Source organism: Prunus avium, chromosome 3, assembly GCF_965620075.1.
Source record: "Prunus avium chromosome 3, drPruAviu1.hap1.1, whole genome shotgun sequence".
NCBI classification, from domain to species: domain Eukaryota; kingdom Viridiplantae; phylum Streptophyta; class Magnoliopsida; order Rosales; family Rosaceae; genus Prunus; species Prunus avium.
Window position 1 is genome coordinate 20,013,004 of NC_142286.1, and position 21,190 is coordinate 20,034,193.

The 21,190-nt window shown below is 39.6% G+C and overlaps 2 non-coding genes across 2 annotated transcripts; one reads left to right on the plus strand and one right to left on the minus strand.

Annotated features, from left to right (window-relative positions):
* The first annotated feature begins 10,458 nt into the window (after positions 1-10,458).
* Positions 10,459-10,565, plus strand: LOC148295721 (small nucleolar RNA R71). Its single transcript, XR_015834855.1, has one exon. It is a non-coding gene; the product is annotated as a small nucleolar RNA R71 (small nucleolar RNA).
* A 9,231-nt stretch (positions 10,566-19,796) lies between these two features.
* On the minus strand, positions 19,797-19,903 carry LOC148295722 (small nucleolar RNA R71). Its single transcript, XR_015834839.1, has one exon. It is a non-coding gene; the product is annotated as a small nucleolar RNA R71 (small nucleolar RNA).
* Between the last annotated feature and the right edge of the window lie 1,287 nt (positions 19,904-21,190).

Below are 21,190 nucleotides of genomic sequence, written 5' to 3' on the forward strand. Positions count from 1 at the left end.
CCATTTGGTGAGTTTTGAGTGAAATCCAATCGCTAGAAGTATGGAATACACCAACCATTCCAATCAGGAACGAACTGCCGTTGAACTTGAATTGTGCAATTTGGAAGACCTATTGATTTCGGATCGACCCCCAAACTTGGGCAACATCATAATATGGTGGGAGGAGTCATTGGGTGAGTTTTGAGTGAATTCCAATCGCTAGAAGTATGGAATACACCAACCATTCCAATTAGGAACGAACTGCCGTTGAACTTGAATTGTCCAATTTGGAAGACCTATTGATTTCGGATCGAGCCCAAAACTTGGGCAACATCATAATATGGTGGGTGGAGTCATTTGGTGAGTTTTGAGTGAAATCCAATTCCAAGAAGTATGGAATACACCAACCATTCCAATTAGGAACGAACTGCCGTTGAACTTGAATTGTCCAATTTCTCACACCTATTGATTTCGGATCGAGCCCAAAACTTGGGCAACATCATAATATGGTGGGAGGAGTCATTTGGTGAGTTTTGAGTGAAATCCAATCGCTAGAAGTATGGAATACACCAACCACTCCAATTAGGAACGAATTGCCGTCGAACTTGAATTGTCCAATTTGGAACACCTATTGATTTCGGATCGAGCCCAAAACTTGGGCAACGTCATTATATGGTGGGAGGAGTCGTTTGGTGAGTTTTGAGTAAAATCCAATCGTTAGAAGTATGGAATACACCAACCACTCCAATTAGGAACGAACTGCCGTTGAACTTAAATTGTCCAATTTCTCAAACCTATTGATTTCGGATCGAGCCCCAAACTTGGCCAACATCATAATATGGTGGGAGGAGTCATTTGGTGAGTTTTGAGTGAAATCCAATCGCTAGAAGTATGGAATACACCAACCATTCCAATTAGGAACGAACTGCCGTTGAACTTGAATTGTCCAATTTGGAAGACCTATTGATTTCGGATCGAGCCCAAACTTGGGCAACATCATAATATGGTGGGAGGAGTCATTTGGTGAGTTTTGAGTGAAATCCAATCCCAAGAAGTATGGAATACACCAACCACTCCAATTCGGAACGAACTGCCGTTGAACTTGAATTGTCCAATTTCTCACACCTATTGATTTCGAATCGAGCCCAATACATGGGCAACATCATAATATGGTGGGAGGAGTCATTTGGTGAGTTTTGAGTGAAATCCAATCCCAAGAAGTATGGAATACACCAACCACTCCAATTAGGAACGAACTGCCGTTGAACTTGAATTGTCCAATTTGGAACACCTATTGATTTCGGATCGCGCCCAAAACTTGGGCAACATCATAATATGGTGGGAGGAGTCATTTGGTGAGTTTTGAGTGAAATCCAATCACTAGAAGTATGGAATACACCAACCATTCCAATTAGGAACGAACTGCCGTTGAACTTGAATTGTCCAATTTGGAAGACCTATTGATTTCGGATCGAGCCCAAAACTTGGGCAACATCATAATATGGTGGGAGGAGTCATTTGGTGAGTTCTGAGTGAAATCCAATCCCAAGAAGTATGGAATACACCAACCACTCCAATTCGGAACGAACTGCCGTTGAACTTGTGTTGTTAATAATATGTTAACTCGCAATTGTACGGGGCAATTAGTAGTATAGCAAGACAAGTACGAGGTCGTACCCACGAAGACTGAGAAGTTCAAATTAGTTATGTACTTTAGATTACCAAATTCAAGAAGTTAGGAAGTTAAATCTAAAACAGAATTTAAAGCAAGAGTGAGTTTGAAAACAAATGCAGCAAGATTAAAATGAACTTTGAAGTGAGAATGCTTGTGATTATAGAAAGAAATGAACAAACTGAAATTGCAACGGAAAGCAAGTAAACAAAAGTAACAAAGGGTGGTTTTGAAAGTTAAAACACAGGTTTGGAGACTAGGGCATTCGATTCACCATAACAATTCAATTCTGGGTTATAAAGATTCAAGTAACAAGTCTAATTCAGATTCAAAGATTGATTCTAGCTAAAGTATGATTAGGCCATGGTGTTTGGTCCTAACCTTGTGTTCCTAATTCCCTAATTTGATCATTTGTTGTCTAACCTAAAATTAAGCATTAGGAACCCATTAAGCATAGAAGAACATTTTAAACAACCAAGTATGTATCTAATCCCTGTTGTCGAATGTCCATACATACTCTTCCTATTCATAGTTCAATTCGAATTAAAGCATGGTGTATACTCTTAATTCAAACCAAGATAGTTAACAAACAAGTTCTAATGGTGATCAATCATTCAAACAAGCATGTTAACTTATAAGCATAATGAATAAGAACATGAATCATGAATCAAACTTGAAACTCCAAACTTATAAACCCAGAATATTCATGTTAGGTTACATCGAAGCCCTAGTTATGGATTTAGCTACTCATAATGGAAAAGAGACTTGAACAGAAATGAGAAAACATAATGAATGCAATAAGAGTAGAAAAACCCTTTTTCTGAAGTTCTTGTGGTGTCCAAGGCTTCTCCAAGTGCTTCTCCACTTCTAATGCTTCTCCAAGAGCTTCCCCACTTCTAGAAAGATGTATGAAGGATATGGAGGTGATTTGGGATGAGTTTGAGTGAGTGGTGATGGCTAAGGAAGATGAAATTCGTAGGGAAATGGAAGAGAAGTTTGCTGGAGTTGTTTTGGTGATTGTTGGAGTGTTTGGGATTGTGAGAGTGTTTGAGGATGGTTGGAGTGAATTGTGGGGGTTGTGAACCTCAGGATTTGTTGTGTCTTGAATGTGGAATGGATGTGGTATTTATAGGGAGAGGGGAGTGATAAATCTGAATTCAATATGGCTAATGCATACAACACTTGCATTATAAAAGATGAATTGGTTGATGCACTTCACTAATGCATACAACACTTGCATTATAAAATCTGAATTGGTTGATGCACTTCAGCAATAAATCCCACCAGCAGCCCTAGCTCATCTTCATGTCACCATGACCAAGCTTCCAACCAGCTACAATAGCTCATGCCTAGCTCACCATGACCAAGCTTCCAACCAGCTCATCCTGAGGTCAGCATGACCAGCAACTTCAAGGGCTTACAACTTGGGCTAGGCTGAATCAAATGAAGACTTTAAGATGTCCATTGTGAAGTTCAGAATGTGTATGATCCAACCACACAAGTATTGGCCCAATCCAAGTTCGGAGGAGGAAGTTAAGGCCGAAACAAATTGCTAACTCAGTTTGCTCGCTGACAAAATCCATCCTGAGCATGGTTCTGTGTTTGCTAGGTGACGGACTCCATATTTATCCAATGGGGCTGAATTTTGGATATGTTATAGTACACACCCATTGGAACAACTTTCATGAAGAATGTTGCCTCATCCGAGCTATGTAGGTTGCTGAAACAAAGCTTGCAATATGACCTACGGAACTGGACTGGCAGGGGGCTGTAGCCAAAATGAGTTTGTCTTTAAGCTCTTCTTCTCTTCATCCAAATTAGGCCTTAACATGCATGAATTGCATTAATTATGCTCTCTTGCTCTTTTGGCCTACAAAACACACAAAGGGAGGCAAATAACTCAAAATTATAAGAAACTAAGCAAAAGAAGTAAGTAAATTGGGCATGTATATGTATGAAATTATGAGCTTAACACACCCCCAAACTTAGATTTTGCTAGTCCTCGAGCAAAACAAAAGAGAAACAAAGATAAAAACAAAACAAGAAGTTAACTAGACCACTTTCGTAGGTAACTCGATTGCATTGAGCGTATGCAACAAGCCTTTAAACCTCTAGGCATCCCTAGTAGGAGGAGTTGTGTCTCCTGAGGGTTTAACAGATACGATACCCACAAACGTTTTTCTAACTCTACAAAACAAAATGGTTAGAAAAACAACTTTGAAATCAACTAATGAAAATGAAAGAAAGTTTTAGTCATACCTCCAACACCATAGAGTTGCCAAGATAGGTCATCAATCAGTGTGTACAAGTGGAAGCTATAGCTCAAAGGCACACAGTTTCAAAGCAAGCACACTCAAACCTTGAATAGAGAACATGCTTCGACTCTAATTCTCACAGATAACACTCAATCACTCAGAACCTATGTTTTAATTCTCTCAAGAAAGCATAAGTGAGTGTATGAAATAGAAGCACAAATTTGGTTAGATCTCATGAAAGGAATTAAATACTAAGAATAGAGATACACACATACTTACCAGCACCCATGAATACATCCTCAAAGATCAGCTAGGTCTTTCACAATGTTGTAATGAAAGGCTAAGGTTTAGGGGAAATGGAAGAATTGGAAGGAAAAACAAATAACTTAAGAACATACCAAGGTTGCATGCTTCATTAATCTGCAAGGCATCATTGATTTAGATTGGCATGGCAGCAAACTTCATGGTATCACCTGGCATGGACTTTATTTTTCACACTTAGATCAAATCGAAACACTTTCATCTTCGTTGATTTGATCTGCATCTTCATTAACTTCATTGCACAGATTCACACCAAATTTCATTTAGGTACACGGCAGCAACTTCCTTGCATCAAACTTTATCTTGGCACACCTTGGTATATTTCTAAGTTATAGGGTATGGCTACAAGAGGTTAAGTATCTCAGATTGAGATACAAAGGTAGGGAAAATGATGAGGGTGATAAAAGAAAAGGCTTTGAGTGTTTGGCTTCAAGAGGGCTAATGGAACACACATATGGGTAGGGTGAAAAGAAAGCATATAGAATGGTTATACACACATAGCCTAGCATCACTTCAATGAGTTCATTCATGAATGAGAGCAAGCATATGATATCTGCAAAAGAGAATCATCCTTAGTATTCGATCAAAATGAAATGATGAGATCAATTAGAGTGAATTGAAGAAAATAAGTATGGATGAGAAATAGAACACTTTAAACCCTCTCAAGAAAGCAATTAGGCTCGATATAGCTCACTAGGGTAGTCTCCACTATTTTCCTTCAAGAATTTGAGCATGGTACTTTAGCCACCAGAATTCTAAGAGCCAAAGCTTTGTGAAGTGCAAAATTCTGATATGAAAACCTCAATGGCAGCTCCATAGCATCGATTGTATGACATTTAGAAAAAAAAAATTAGTGACAAATGAACGAAAATTGAAACACAAATGAATGAAATTTGAAAACCTTCCCCCCAGACCTGAATTAAACATTGTCCTCAATGTGAAAGCATACAAAAGATGATTGAGAACAAACAAATGATAAAGGGAAAAGTTTAGAAGAAGGTTTAGGAAAAATATAAAAAAAAATAAATGAATATATAAGCAACTCATGGATTACCAGTTAAGGGCCTCAGAAAACACAGCCAGGGGATCCGGGAAGGTTGGAGGGGTCACAATGGTCCCGCTTAAAACCCAAACTTCTTAGACACCGAAGGTGTCGCCTAAAGAACTCCTAGACACTGTATTGACGGAGGTGCTCACTGGGGTTACCAAAAGTTAGCTTATATGAAATTTTTTTTTTTTATTTTTAAATTTTTATATTTATTTATTTATAAAAAAGGAACAGAAACTTAAAAATAAAAACAAAACAAGTAAAGAGAAAGGATTGAAATGCTTCCCCTTGATGCGATTAGGTCGATTGCTACCAAGCACCTTCTTCTTGAACACATGGGTTGCCTCCCAAGAAGCGCCTTAGTTACTGTCTTGGCAAGACATTGTGCAATCAGCTAAGTTGATGGTACGAAGGGAAGTTGATCTACCACATGGCCAGTTTGGATGCCAGCTGAAACTCCCTCATAGAATGGCTTTAAACGTTGTCCATTTACTTTGAAAGTCGAGCCATCTTTAGGGTTTTGAATCTCCACAGCTCCATAGGGAGAAACATTGACCACGGTAAATGGGCCTTGCCATCTAGACTTCAATTTTCCTGGAAAGAGACGCAAACGTGAGTTAAACAAAAGAACTGACATACCTTTGGAGAACTCTTTCCGTTGAATGTTTCTGTCATGGTAACTCTTGGTTCGTTCTTTGTAAAGCTTTGCATTCTCATAAGACTCATGTCTAATTTCTTCCAATTCATTGAGTTGAAACTTTCTTGCATGGCCTGCCTTGTCTAGATCAAAATTTAACTTCTTGATGGCCCAAAAAGCATTGTGTTCAAGCTCCATTGGCAGGTGACAAGCTTTCCCAAACACAAGACGATAAGGGCTCATTCCAATGGGAGTCTTATATGCAGTCCTATAAGCCCATAATGAATCATTGAGCTTAGCTGCCCAATCTTTCCTTGTATTGTTCACCACCTTCTCCAGGATGTGCTTAATTTCTCTATTGCTTATTTCCACTTGACCAGAAGTTTGCGGATGATATGGTGTAGAGACTCGATGGGTGATGTTGTACTTCTTCATGAGTGCTTCGAATGGCTTGTTACAGAAGTGGCTGCCTCCATCACTAATGACAGCCCTTGGAGTACCAAACCTTGTGAAAATATTATCCTTCAAGAACTTCAGCACCACCTTATAATCATTGGTTTTGGTGGCTATGGCTTCCACCCATTTAGACACATAATCAACAGCAACAAGTATGTAAGTATAACCAAAGGAAGATGGGAATGGTCCCATGAAATCAATACCCCACACATCGAAGAGCTCCACAACAAGTATGTTATTCAATGGCATTTCATTCCTGCGACTTATGTTCCCCATCCTTTGGCACCTATCACACTTAACACAAAAATTAAATGCATCTTTAAATAGAGTGGGCCAAAAGAAACCAGATTGCAGAATTTTAAGTGCTGTTTTCTTAGCTCCAAAGTGACCTCCACAGGCCAATTCGTGGCTATGCCTAAGTATGCTTTCTTGCTCTTCTTCTGGAACACATCTTCTGATGAGTTGATCCGGGCAATGCTTGAATAAGAAAGGTTCATCCCATACATAATGTTTCACCATGGAAAAGAACTTCTTCTTATCCTGAGAAGTTAGATCATTTCTAAGAACACCACAAGCAAGATAATTAACAAAATCAGCATACCATGGCTCTTTGACTTGGGCAGCATATAGTTGTTCATCAGGGAAAGTCTCATTCAAGGGTAGCACAGCTCCTCCTTTTTCTTCAACCACAATTCTGCTCAAATGATCAGCTACCACATTCTCACATCCCTTCTTATCTCGAATCTCCAAATCGAATTCTTGCAGCAAGAGAATCCATCTAATCAAGCGTGGTTTGGCATCCTTCTTAGTGAGCAAGTATCTAAGGGCTGCATGGTCAGAATAAACAATTACTTTAGAACCAACAAGGTAAGAACGAAATTTTTCTAAAGCAAAAACCACAGCAAGCAACTCCTTCTCTGTTGTGGAGTAGTTGATTTGAGCATCATTCAAGGTCCGGCTAGCATAATGAATCACATGGGGCAGCTTGTTCTTCTTTTGACCTAAAACTGCACCAATAGCAAAGTCAGAGGCATCACACATTATTTCAAATGGTAAAGACCAATCCGGAGCTATGATAATAGGGGCTGAAGTTAGCTCCCTCTTCAAGGTAGAAAAAGCTTCCATGCAAGCTTCATTAAACTCAAAAACAGCATCCTTAGCAAGGAGATTACACAATGGCCTTGTAATGCTTGAGAAATTTTTGATGAACCTTCTATAGAATCCAGCATGACCTAGAAAGCTTCTAATTCCTTTAACAGAGGTAGGGGGTGGAAGATTTGAGATGAGATCGATCTTGGCTTTATCCACTTCGATTCCCTTGCTTGAAATCACATGGCCTAGCACAATGCCTTGTCTCACCATGAAGTGACACTTCTCCCAATTCAAAATCAGATTTGTTTCCTGGCATCTTTTAAGCACTAGAGACAAGTGGTGAAGACAATTATCAAAAGAGGAACCAAAAACTGAAAAATCATCCATAAATACCTCAATGAATCGTTCCACCATATCTGAAAAGATTGACATCATGCATCTTTGGAAAGTTGCTGGGGCATTGCACAAACCGAATGGCATCCTTCTATAAGCAAACGTACCAAATGGGCATGTGAATGTGGTTTTCTCTTGGTCTTCCGGAGCAATGGGAATTTGATTATAACCTGAAAAACCATCAAGAAAACAATAGTAAGCATGGCCAGATAAACGTTCAAGCATTTGATCAATAAAAGGTAAGGGGAAATGATCTTTTCTAGTGGATGTGTTCAACTTCCTGTAATCAATGCAAACTCTCCAACCAGTGACAGTTCGTGTAGGAACTAGCTCATTCTTCTCATTCTTCACAACGGTGATTCCGGACTTCTTTGGAACAACTTGCACAGGGCTCACCCACTTAGAATCTGAAATTGGGTAGATGATTCCTACATCGAGTAGCTTTAAAACTTCAGCTCTAACCACCTCTTTCATGTTGGGATTTAGCCTCCTTTGGGCATCACGAGATGGTTTGCTGTCTTCTTCCATTAAAATCCGATGCATGCACATGGTTGGACTAATTCCTTTGATGTCTGCTATGGTCCACCCAATGGCTGTTTTATGCTCTTTTAGAACTTTAATTAAGCTCTCTTCTTCATGTGAGGAGAGACCTGCAGCAATTATAACAGGGAGAGTTTCGTTAGCACCCAAATATGTATATTTAAGATTATTGGGAAGAGGTTTAAGTTCTAGCTTTGGTGGGATGACAATGGATGGCTCCAATTTCGTGGATGATGGTCCAAGAGGCTCGATTGGTGGCCTAAAGGATGGTGGGTATGGCGGAAACACTTCTAAGGCAGCCACCACTTCTTGGAACTCCGGTTCACAAAGATCTTCCTCTTCTTGTGTTAAGACAGCTTCTAGAGCATCATTAGACTTTCTCTGCAAAATTTTGGAAGAAACCTCATGATCCACAACATCAATTGAAAAGCAAGAATCAAGAGAGATAGAAGGTTGAGATAGAGCATTAAGCATTTTAAATTCAACAGTTTCACCCAAAACAGTCATGGAGAGGGTGCTATCTTTCACTTTGATGATTGTGTCTGCAGTGGCCATGAATGGTCTGCCTAGGAGAATGGGATCAACACGATCTCCATTTGGATTGTCTTCCATGTCCATCACTACAAAATCAGCAGGGAGAATTAGTGTATTAACTTGAACTAGAATATCTTCTACAATACCTTTTGGATATTTTATAGAATGATCAGCTAGTTCAAGTCGCATTGAAGTCTTCTTCATCCCTTCTAAGCCAAGCTCTTGATAAACTGAATATGGCAAAACATTGATGCTTGCTCCCAAGTCCAACATGGCTCTTCCAACCTTCTTGCCTCCAATGTTAATGGGAATGTCAAAGCTGCCAGGATCATCTAGTTTTGGTGGAAGCTTCCTTTGCAATACAGCACTTACATTCTGGTCGAGCTTTACTCCTTCATTTGGAGCGAAATTGAGCTTGTGAGTTTTCAAGTCCTTGATGAATTTTCCATATGCAGGAATCTGTTCAATAAGATCAAGCAAAGGCAAATTGATATTAACTTTACTCAAAATATCATAAATCTCTTTAAAAGCCTTATCTTGCTTTGCTTTCTTAAGACGGCCTGGAAATGGAATCTGTGGAACATATGGAGCGGGTGGCACGTATCTATCTTCTTGAAGATGTGGTGGCACAAATTTGTCATCCCTTTTATGCAATTGGAATTGATCGGATTTCTGAGAATCTGATTTGGCCTTAGGAGCAGATTGAGAAGTTTTGAGTTGTTCTCCTTCCGTAGCCATGGTCTCCTCGTCTTTATCTTCTACAATCACAACATCATTTGAAAGATTAGAATCATCTTTATTATCAATGATCTTACCTGATCTGAGCACATGAATGGCCTTGGCTTCTGGGTTCTTTGGATTGATCTCAGTTTGGCTTGGCCATTTCCCAGGCACTCTTTGAGTTATTTCAGCAGCTATTTGGCCTAATTGGACTTCCAATTTGGAGATGGCAGCTTGTGTAGTTTGCTGAAAATTGGATTGGTTGATTGCCATCTGCTTCACTATATCTTCCAATGATGATGATGATTGTTGTGGCCTTTGGAATGAAGGGGGATTTGCTTGATTCTGGGTATTTCTCCATGAAAAGTTTGGATGATTCCTCCAACCTGGATTATAACTTTGAGAGTATGGATCATTTCTTGGACCTTGGTTGTAGGAATTTACCAACTTAGCTTGCTCTTGCACAAATTCTGGATATCCAGCCCCAAGTGGACAAGCTGTGGTAGCATGGTCATGAGATTCACAAATGCTACACACTTCCTTCGGAGGGCTTCTTGAGTTTAATGCAAGAAGAGCATCTAGCTTTTGTTCCAGTTTTGAAATCTGCACACTAGAAGCATCATTAGAACCACTAATAACACGTTTACCTCTTGTATCCGTATGTTGGGTCTCCATTGCTATCTCCTCAAAGAGTTCGTACGTTTCTTCTGGAGTTTTGGTTTTAAAAGAACCACCTGCAAAATTGGTGACTATATTATGACTAGAAGGGGTTAGTCCTTTATAAAACATACGCATTTGAAGCTTCAATGGAATCCCATGATGAGGACATTGGTTGAGCAACCCATTGAATTTCTCCCATGCTTCACAAAACGATTCATCATCTTGCTGTGCAAATAACAAGATCTTGTCCCTAAGCATGTCGGTCTTTTGCGTGGAGAAGTATTTTTCCAGGACATTCTTTTGAATGGCAGACCATGTAGTGAGTGAACCAGGCTTCAAAGAATTCAACCAATACTTCGCCTTATCCTTTAAAGTGTATGGAAACACTCTCATTCGAAGTTGATCTTCTGTCACACCTGTCAAGGGAAAAGAACTCACAACATTAAAAATATCCTTTATATGAGTCAATGGATCTTCATTAGGTAAACCATAAAAGGAAGGCAGCATATTAAGATGAGAAGATTTAAGCTCATAATTTCGAGCTACAGTGGGCAGCAAAATGCTTGAAGGAGATGCTGGAATTGTTGGGATATCAAGTTCTCCCATGAACTCAATGGCAGCCATCATTTCTTCTTCTTCTTGGTCTGAACTTGCTTCCGAATTTGAAAGTGAAGAACCGGGAAGTTCAATGTGGAGAGCAAGACTTGTAAATGTAGCAAGAGCTTGCTCTTTTGCAGTTGACAACTCCCTTTCTAGACGATTCTGAATTTCAGAGGTCACTCGTCTGGATTGCAATGATGGTCCTGCGTTCAAAGATCTAGAACGTTGGAACGAAGACCTCACTTGTTCAAGTAATGGATTTTTAGACATAAACTACCTGAAACAGAAAATTAGATTAATTAGAAACACTAAAAAGAATAGGGTAACCTTGGGCACATAACCAGGGAAGAACTTTCGTTCAGTCCCCGGCAACGGCGCCAAAATTTGTTGTTAATAATATGTTAACTCGCAATTGTACGGGGCAATTAGTAGTATAGCAAGACAAGTACGAGGTCGTACCCACGAAGACTGAGAAGTTCAAATTAGTTATGTACTTTAGATTACCAAATTCAAGAAGTTAGGAAGTTAAATCTAAAACAGAATTTAAAGCAAGAGTGAGTTTGAAAACAAATGCAGCAAGATTAAAATGAACTTTGAAGTGAGAATGCTTGTGATTATAGAAAGAAATGAACAAACTGAAATTGCAACGGAAAGCAAGTAAACAAAAGTAACAAAGGGTGGTTTTGAAAGTTAAAACACAGGTTTGGAGACTAGGGCATTCGATTCACCATAACAATTCAATTCTGGGTTATAAAGATTCAAGTAACAAGTCTAATTCAGATTCAAAGATTGATTCTAGCTAAAGTATGATTAGGCCATGGTGTTTGGTCCTAACCTTGTGTTCCTAATTCCCTAATTTGATCATTTGTTGTCTAACCTAAAATTAAGCATTAGGAACACATTGAGCATAGAAGAACATTTTAAACAACCAAGTATGTATCTAATCCCTGTTGTCGAATGTCCATACATACTCTTCCTATTCATAGTTCAATTCGAATTAAAGCATGGTGTATACTCTTAATTCAAACCAAGATAGTTAACAAACAAGTTCTAATGGTGATCAATCATTCAAACAAGCATGTTAACTTATAAGCATAATGAATAAGAACATGAATCATGAATCAAACTTGAAACTCCAAACTTATAAACCCAGAATATTCATGTTAGGTTACATCGAAGCCCTAGTTATGGATTTAGCTACTCATAATGGAAAAGAGACTTGAACAGAAATGAGAAAACATAATGAATGCAATAAGAGTAGAAAAACCCTTTTTCTGAAGTTCTTGTGGTGTCCAAGGCTTCTCCAAGTGCTTCTCCACTTCTAATGCTTCTCCAAGAGCTTCCCCACTTCTAGAAAGATGTATGAAGGATATGGAGGTGATTTGGGATGAGTTTGAGTGAGTGGTGATGGCTAAGGAAGATGAAATTCGTAGGGAAATGGAAGAGAAGTTTGCTGGAGTTGTTTTGGTGATTGTTGGAGTGTTTGGGATTGTGAGAGTGTTTGAGGATGGTTGGAGTGAATTGTGGGGGTTGTGAACCTCAGGATTTGTTGTGTCTTGAATGTGGAATGGATGTGGTATTTATAGGGAGAGGGGAGTGATAAATCTGAATTCAATATGGCTAATGCATACAACACTTGCATTATAAAAGATGAATTGGTTGATGCACTTCACTAATGCATACAACACTTGCATTATAAAATCTGAATTGGTTGATGCACTTCAGCAATAAATCCCACCAGCAGCCCTAGCTCATCTTCATGTCACCATGACCAAGCTTCCAACCAGCTACAATAGCTCATGCCTAGCTCACCATGACCAAGCTTCCAACCAGCTCATCCTGAGGTCAGCATGACCAGCAACTTCAAGGGCTTACAACTTGGGCTAGGCTGAATCAAATGAAGACTTTAAGATGTCCATTGTGAAGTTCAGAATGTGTATGATCCAACCACACAAGTATTGGCCCAATCCAAGTTCGGAGGAGGAAGTTAAGGCCGAAACAAATTGCTAACTCAGTTTGCTCGCTGACAAAATCCATCCTGAGCATGGTTCTGTGTTTGCTAGGTGACGGACTCCAGATTTATCCAATGGGGCTGAATTTTGGATATGTTATAGTACACACCCATTGGAACAACTTTCATGAAGAATGTTGCCTCATCCGAGCTATGTAGGTTGCTGAAACAAAGCTTGCAATATGACCTACGGAACTGGACTGGCAGGGGGCTGTAGCCAAAATGAGTTTGTCTTTAAGCTCTTCTTCTCTTCATCCAAATTAGGCCTTAACATGCATGAATTGCATTAATTATGCTCTCTTGCTCTTTTGGCCTACAAAACACACAAAGGGAGGCAAAGAACTCAAAATTATAAGAAACTAAGCAAAAGAAGTAAGTAAATTGGGCATATATATGTATGAAATTATGAGCTTAACAACTTGAATTGTCCAATTTCTCACACCTATTGATTTCGAATCGAGCCCAAAACATGGGCAACATCATAATATGGTGGGAGGAGTCATTTGGTGAGTTTTGAGTGAAATCCAATCCCAAGAAGTATGGAATACACCAACCACTCCAATTAGGAACGAACTGCCGTTGAACTTGAATTGTCCAATTTGGAACACCTATTGATTTCGGATCGCGCCCAAAACTTGGGCAACATCATAATATGGTGGGAGGAGTCATTTGGTGAGTTTTGAGTGAAATCCAATCGCTAGAAGTTTGGAATACACCAACCACTCCAATTAGGAACGAACTGCCGTTGAACTTGAATTGTCCAATTTGGAACACCTATTGATTTCGGATCGAACCCAAAACATGGGCAACACCATAATATGGTGGGAGGAGTCATTTGGTGAGTTTTAAGTGAAATCCAATCGCTAGAAGTATTGAATACACCAACCACTCCAATTAGGATCGAACTGCCGTTGAACTTGAATTGTCCAATTTCTGACACCTATTGATTTCGGATCGAGCCCAAAACTTGGGCAACATCATAATATGGTGGGAGGAGTCATTTTGTTAGTTTTGGGTTAAATCCAATCGGTAGAACTATGGAATACACCAACGACTCCAATTAGGAACGAACTGCCGTCGAACTTGAATTGTCCAATTTCTCACACCTATTGATTTCGGATCGAGCCCAAAACTTGGGCAACATCATAATATGGTGGGAGGAGTCATTTGGTGAGTTTTGAGTGAAATCCAATCGCTAGAAGTATGGAATACACCAATCACTCCAATTAGGAACGAACTGCCGTTGAACTTGAATTGTCCAATTTGGAACACCTATTGATTTCGGATCGAGCCCAAAACTTGGGCAACATCATAATATGGTGGGAGGAGTCATTTGGTGAATTTTGAGTGAAATCCAATCGCTAGAAGTACGGTTTACACCAACCACTCCAATTAGGAACGAACTGCCGTTGAACTTGAATTGTCCAATTTCGAACACCTATTGATTTCGGATCGAGCCCCAAACTTGGGGAACATCATAATATGGTGGGAGGAGTCATTTGGTGAGTTTTGAGTGAAATCCAATTGCTAGAAGTATGGAATACACCAACCACTCCAATTAGGAACGAACTGCCGTTGAACTTGGATTGTCCAATTTGGAACACCTATTGATTTCGGATCGAGCCGAAAACCTGGGCAACATCATAATATGGTGGGAGGAGTCATTTGGTTAATTTTGAGTGAAATCCAATTGCTAGAAGTATGGAATACACCAACCACTCCAATTATGAACGAACTGCCGTTGAACTTGAATTGTCAAATTTCTCACACCTATTGATTTCGGATCGAGCCCCAAACTTGGGCAACATTATAATATGGTGGGAGGAGTCATTTGGTGAGTTTTGAGTGAAATCCAATCGCTAGAAGTATGGAATACACCAACCACTCCAATTAGGAACGAACTGCCGTTGAACTTGAATTGTCCAATTTGGAACACCTATTGATTTCGGATCGAACCCAAAACATGGGCAACACCATAATATGGTGGGAGGAGTCATTTGGTGAGTTTTAAGTGAAATCCAATCGCTAGAAGTATTGAATACACCAACCACTCCAATTAGGATCGAACTGCCGTTGACCTTGAATTGTCCAATTTCCGACACCTATTGATTTCGGATCGAGCCCAAAACTTGGGCAACATCATAATATGGTGGGAGGAGTCATTTTGTTAGTTTTGGGTGAAATCCAATCGCTAGAACTATGGAATACACCAACGACTCCAATTAGGAACGAACTGCCGTTGAACTTGAATTGTCCAATTTCTCACACCTATTGATTTCGGATCGAGCCCAAAACTTGGGCAACATCATAATATGGTGGGAGGAGTCATTTGGTGAGTTTTGAGTGAAATCCAATCGCTAGAAGTATGGAATACACCAACCACTCCAATTAGGAACGAACTGCCGTTGAACATGAATTGTCCAATTTGGAACACCTATTGATTTCGGATCGAGCCCAAAACTTGGGCAACATCATAATATGGTGGGAGGAGTCATTGGGTGAGTTTTGAGTGAAATCCAATCTCTAGAAGTATGGAATACACCAACCACTCCAATTAGGAACGAACTGCCGTTGAACTTGAATTGTCCAATTTCTCACACCTATTGATTTCGGATCGAGCCCAAAACTTGGGGAGAATCATAATATGGTGGGAGGAGTCATTTGGTGAGTTTTGAGTGAAATCCAAACGCTAGAAGTATGGAATACACCAACCACTCCAACTAGGAACGAACTGCCGTTGAACTTGAATTGTCCAATTTGGAACACCTATTGATTTCGGATCGAGCCCAAAACATGGGCAACATCATAATATGGTGGGAGGAGTCATTTGGTGAGTTTTGAATGAAATCCAATCGCTAGAAGTATGGAATACACCAACCACTTCAATTAGGAACGAAATGCTGTTGAACTTGAATTGTCCAATTTCTCATACCTATTGACTTCAGATCGAGCCCAAAACTTGGGCAACAACATAATATGGTGGGAGGAGTCATTTGGTGAGTTTTGAGCGAAATCCAATCGCTAGAAGTATGGAATACACCATGCACTCCAATTAGGAACGAACTGCCGTTGAACTTGAATTGTCCAATTTCGAACAACTATTGATTTCGGATCGAGCCCAAAACATGGGCAACATCATAATATGGTGGGAGGAGTCATTTGGTGACTTTTGAGTGAAATCCAATCGCTAGAAGTATGGAATACACCAACCACTTCAATTAGGAACGAACTGCTGTTGAACTTGAATTGTCCAATTTCTCATACCTATTGACTTCATATCGAGCCCAAAACTTGGGCAACATCATAATATGGTGGGAGAAGTCATTTGGTGAGTTTTGAGTGAAATCCAATCGCTAGAATTATGGAATACACCAACCACTCCAATTAGGAACGAACTGCCGTTGATCTTGAATTGTCCAATTTGGAACGCCTATTGATTTCGGATCGAGCCCAAAACTTGGGCGACATCATAATATGGTGGGAGGAGTCATTTGGTGAGTTTTGAGTGAAATCCAATCGCTAGAAGTATGGAATACACCAACCACTCCAATTAGGAACGAACTGCCGTTGAACTTGAATTGTCCAATTTGGAACACCTATTGATTTCGGATCGAGCCCAAAACTTGGGCAACATCATAATATGGTGGGAGGAGTCATTTGGTGAGTTTTGAGTGAAATTCAATCGCTAGAAGCATGGAATACACCAACCACTCCAATTAGGAAAGAACTGCCGTTGAAATTGAATTGTCCAATTTCTCACAGCTACTGATTTCGGATCGAGCCCAAAACTTGGGCAACATCATAATACGGTGGGAGGAGTCATTTGGTGAGTTTTGAGTGAAATCCAATCGCTAGAAGTACGGAATACACCAACCACTCCAATTAGGAACGAACTGTGATCGGTTCATAATTGTATATCATTTTGTACCCTTCTAGCTTATGATTTGGTTATGTTATTGAGTTAAACTTGTGTTTTTAATCCATTTTCTGTTTTGATAAGTCCATAATTTCGTACACTTGCTTGCCTTCTTTACTTAGTGATTTTGCTTAGTTTCTCTTTATTTTGAGTCACTTACCTCTGTTTTTGTGTTTTGTAGGTTAAGCTAGCAAGAGATCACATTTGATGCAATCCATGCATGTTAAGGGCTGATTGGGATAAGAGCAAGAGCTTAAAGACAAAACCAAAGTTGGGCCACACTTCTTGTCAGTCCAGTTTCGTAAGTCACCTTGCAGGTCTCATTTCAGCAATCTGCACAATTCGGATGAGGAGACATTCTTCATAGAAGTTGTTCAATTGGGTGTCTAGTATAACATATCCAAAATTCAGCCCAATTGAACATATGTGGAGTCCTTAGCCCGTCCAACACTGAACCATGCTCAGGAGGATTTGCAGCTGCCAGCTTTGAGCCTTGTCTCCTCCTTTGAGCCATGTGCCTCACCCATGCTGCAACTGACTTTGGATCCAACATAATGAGTGAAGTGGGGAGACATTCCAGCTATGAAAGTCTAAAGGATCAAGTTGGTACATGCTGGAGTTATTATAGAGAAAGCATGTGCATGCATGTAAAGCATAAATGAAATGAAGTCAATTCCAGTCTCTGTTCGGCAGCCAAATTGCAAGGCCCAAAACGCATACTTCTACTACTCCGATGGGAATACTTTCTTCATAGAAGTTGTTCCAATGGGTGTCTACTATAACATATCCAAATTGGAGCCCCATTGGATAAGTTTTGAAACCTCTGGCCTTCCTACACCAAGTCTGGTTCAGAAGACTCGTTTTTGTTCAACAACCAAAAGAAGACCACATGAGTTGGCAGCAAAAGGCAGCCACAATTGATCACCTTTGATCCCATGTGAAGAAAGCTTGAGGTGCAGCAAAAGAAGTATGGGATGGGATTGATTCCAACCACACTAACATAGACAAGATGAAGTGGGAGTTATGGGTTGTATTAAATGAGGAATGGTGGTGTTGGATTTCATCATGATGTTCCTCCCTCTTAGCCCTATAAATAGAGGAGTCTTCAAGCTACAAAATGCACTTCAGCCATCCTCCACACTTCCATCATCCATAAATCATCCTCATACATTCCCACAACCCCAAACACTCAAGCAATCAACCCAATACTCTAAACTGCCCCAAAATCACCAAAACAGCTCCAGAAAACCTCCCTTCCATTTCCCTACGAATTTCCTCTTTCTCAGCCATCACCACTCACTCAAACTCATCTCAAATCACCTCCATATCCTTCATACATCCTTCTAGACGTGGAGAAGCTCTTGGAGAAGCATTGGACACTACAAGAACTTCAGAAAAGGGTTTTTCTACTCTTATGGCATTCATTATGTTTTCCCATTTCTATTTTAGTTTCTTTTCCATTATGAGTAGCTAAATCCATAACTAGGGCTTCGATGTAACCTAACATGAATATTCTGGGTTTATAAGTTTGGAGTTTCAAGTTTGATTCATGATTCATGTTCTTATTCATTATGCTTATAAGTTAACATGCTTGTTTGAATGATTGATCACCATTAGAACTTGTTTGTTAACTATCTTGGTTTGAATTAAGAGTAGACACCATGCTTTAATTCGAATTGAACTATGAATAGGAAGAGTATGTATGGACATTCGACAACAGGGATTAGATACATGCTTGGTTGTTTAAATTGTTCTTCTATGCTTAATGGGTTCCTAATGCTTAATTTTAGGTTAGACAACAAATGATCAAATTAGGGAATTAGGAACACAAGGTTAGGACCAAACACCATGGCCTAATCATACTTTAGCTAGAATCAATCTTTGAATCTGAATTAGACTTGTTACTTGACTCCATATAACCCAGAATTGAATTGTTATGGTGATTCGAATGCCCTAGTCTCCAAATCTGTTTTCCAACTCTTAAAACCACTCTTTGTTACACTTGTTTATTTGCTTTCATTTGCAATTTCAGTTTGCTCACTTCCTTTCACAATCACAATCACTCTCACTTTAATTTCTGTTTTAGACTTAACTTCCTAACTTCTTGAATTCGGTAATCTACGTACATAACTAATTTGAACTTCTCAGTCTTCGTGGGTACGACCTCGTACTTGTCTTGCTATACTACTAATTGCCCCGTACAATTGCGAGTTAACATAATAATTAACAACAAATTTTGGTGCCGTTGCCGGGGACTGAACGAAAGTTCTTCCCTGGTTATGTGCCCAAGGTTACCCTATTCTTTTTAGTGTTTCTAATTAATCTAATTTTCTGTTTCAGGTAGTTTATGTCTAAAAGACCGTTCCTTGAACAAGTGAGGTCTTCGTTCCAACGCTCCAAATCTTTGAACGCAGGACCATCGTTGCAACCCAACCGGGTGATCTCTGAAGTTCATAATCGTCTAGAAAGAGAGTTGTCAACTGCAAAAGAGCAAGCTCTTGCCACATTTACAAGTATTGCTCTCCACACTGAACTTCCTGGTTCTTCACCTTCAAATTCGGAAGCAAGTTCAGACCAAGAAGAAGAAGAAGAAGAGATGGCTGCCAATGAGTTCATGGGAGAACTTGATATCCCAACAATTCCAGCATCTCCTTCAAGCATTTTGATGCCCACTGTAGCTCGAAATTATGAGCTTAAATCTTCTCATCTTAATATGCTGCCTTCCTTTTATGGTTTACCTAATGAAGATCCATTAACTCATATAAAGGATATTTTTAATGTTGTGAGTTCTTTTCCCTTGACAGGTGTGACAGAAGATCAACTTCGAATGAGAGTGTTTCCATACACTTTGAAGGATAAGGCGAAATATTGGTTGAATTCTTTGAAGCCTGGTTCACTCACTACATGGGCTGCCATTCAAAAGAAGTTCTTGGAGAAATACTTCTCCACGCAAAAGACCGACATGCTTAGGGATAAGATCTTGTTATTTGCACAACAAGATGATGAATCGTTTTGTGAAGCATGGGAGAGATTCAATGGGCTGCTCAACCAATGTCCTCATCATGGGATTCCATTGAAGCTTCAAATGCGTATGTTTTATAAAGGACTAACCCTTTCTAGTCATAATATAGTCACCAATTTTGCAGGTGGTTCTTTTAAAACCAAAACTGCAGAAGAAACATACGAACTCTTTGAGGAGATAGCAATGGAGACCCAACATACGGATACAAGAGGTAAACGTGTTATTAGTGGTTCTAATGATGCTTCTAGTGTGCAGATTTCAAAACTGGAACAAAAGCTAGATGCTCTTCTTGCATTAAACTCAAGAAGCCCTTCGAAGGAAGTGTGTAGTATTTGCGAAACTCCTGACCATGCTACCATAGCTTGTCCACTTGGGGCTGGATATCCAGAATTTGTGCAAGAGCAAGCTAAGTTGGTAAATTCCTACAACCAAGGTCCAAGAAATGATCCATACTCTCAAAGTTATAATCCAGGTTGGAGGAATCATCCAAACTTTTCATGGAGGAATACTCAGAATCAAGCCAATCCCCCTTCATTCCAAAAGCCACAACAAACATCATCATTGGAGGATATAGTTAAGCAGATGGCAGTCAACCAATCCAATTTCCAGCAAACTACACAAGCTGCCATTGCCAAATTGGAAGTTCAAATAGGCCAATTAGCTGCTGAAATAACTCAAAGAGCACCTGGGAAATGGCCAAGCCAAACCGAGATCAATCCAAAGAACCAAGAAGCCAAGGCCATTCATGTGCTCAGATCAGGTAAGATCATTGATAGTAAAGTTGATTCTAATCTTTCAAATGATGTTGTGATTGTAGAAGATGAAGAGGAGGAGACCACGGCTACAGAAGGGGAACATCTCAAAACTTCTCAATCTGCTCCTAATGCCAAATCAGATTCTCAGGAATCCAAACAATTCCAATTGCATAAGAGAGATGACAAATTTGTGCCACCACATCTTCAAGAAGATAGATACGTGCCACCCGCTCCATATGTTCCATCGATTCCATTTCTAGGCCGTCTTAAGAAAGCAAAGCAAGATAAGGCTTTTAAAGAGATTTATGATATTTTGAGTAAAGTTAATATCAATTTGCCTTTGCTTGATGTTATTGAACAGATTCCTGCATATGGAAAGTTCATCAAGGACTTGAAAACTCACAAGCTCAATTTCACTCCAAATGAAGATGTAAAGCTTGACCAGAATGTAAGTGCTGTGTTGCAAAGGAAGCTTCCACCCAAGGACGGAACCAGGAATTTTTATAGGGGTGGGCTAATTTTTTTTTTCCAATAAGATATCTAACATAAACTTGTTTGTCATAAAGTAATATATACATA